The following is a 1,051-nucleotide window of genomic DNA, read 5'->3' on the forward strand; positions in this document are numbered from 1 at the left end:
GGAGCAGCGCAGCAGCCTGGCGGCGTTTGGAGAGAAGAATGGCGGGTGGGGGAAATTTCCTAAGTGTTTGGTTATATAGGAAAGGTATTAGTCCCGGTTCGTGGCTCAACCCGGGACCAATGTCCCCCTTTAGTCCCGGTTGGTGCCACCAACCGGGACCAAAGGCCTCTTTTCAGCAACCCAAAGGGCGGGAAGCGGCGGCCTTTGGTCCCGGTTGGTGAGGTGAACCGGGACCAAAGGGGTCCATTGGTCCCGGTTGGTGCGACGAACCGGGACCAATGCCCCCCTTTGGTCCCGGTTCTTCCCATCAACCGGGACCAATGGCCTTGTGCTGCCCCGCGCCCAAAAGTTTAGTCCCGCCTCGTTAGTTGAGAGGGCTCGGGAGTGGTTTATAAGCGCTGTTGCGCCCACCCTCCCGAGCTCCTCTCAACTGCAGGCTTTCGGGCCTAATCTGTCACTGCAATGCCTGTGGGCCTACTGGGCCTGCTGCGGGCCTGAATCCTGGCCCATGGTAGGGTTTCTAGTCGTATTCAGGCCGTGGTGGCCCAGTAGGTGGCATTTTTTTTGTTTTTTTGTTGCTTTATTTATTTTCTTTTGTTTTTTGCTTTATTTTTTAATTCTTTATGCTTTTAGTTTTAGAAAAATTATAAATTTTTTGTTAATGCCATTAGTTTTCAATTTTGAAAATAATTTTTTAGTTTTTTTGTTTTCTTTGTTGCTTTATTTATTTTATTTTGTAATTAACTTTACTATAAAAATAGTTTTTCCTATTTTTTTATTTGTTTTGCATTATTTATTTTCTTTTGTTTTTTGCTTTAATTTTTAATTCTGTTTGCTTTTAGGTTAGCAAAATTATAAACTTTCTGTTGGTGCCATTAGTTTTAGAAAAATTATAAACTTTTTGTTAATGCCATTAGTTTTCAAATTTGAAAATAATTTTTTAGTTTTTTTGTTTTCTTTGTTGCTTTATTTATTTTATTTTGTGATTAACTTTACTATAAAAATAGTTTTTTCCTGTTTTTTTGATTTGTTTTTTGCATTATTTATTTTC

This window comes from Triticum dicoccoides, chromosome 5A (assembly GCF_002162155.2).
Source record: "Triticum dicoccoides isolate Atlit2015 ecotype Zavitan chromosome 5A, WEW_v2.0, whole genome shotgun sequence".
NCBI lineage: Eukaryota > Viridiplantae > Streptophyta > Magnoliopsida > Poales > Poaceae > Triticum > Triticum dicoccoides.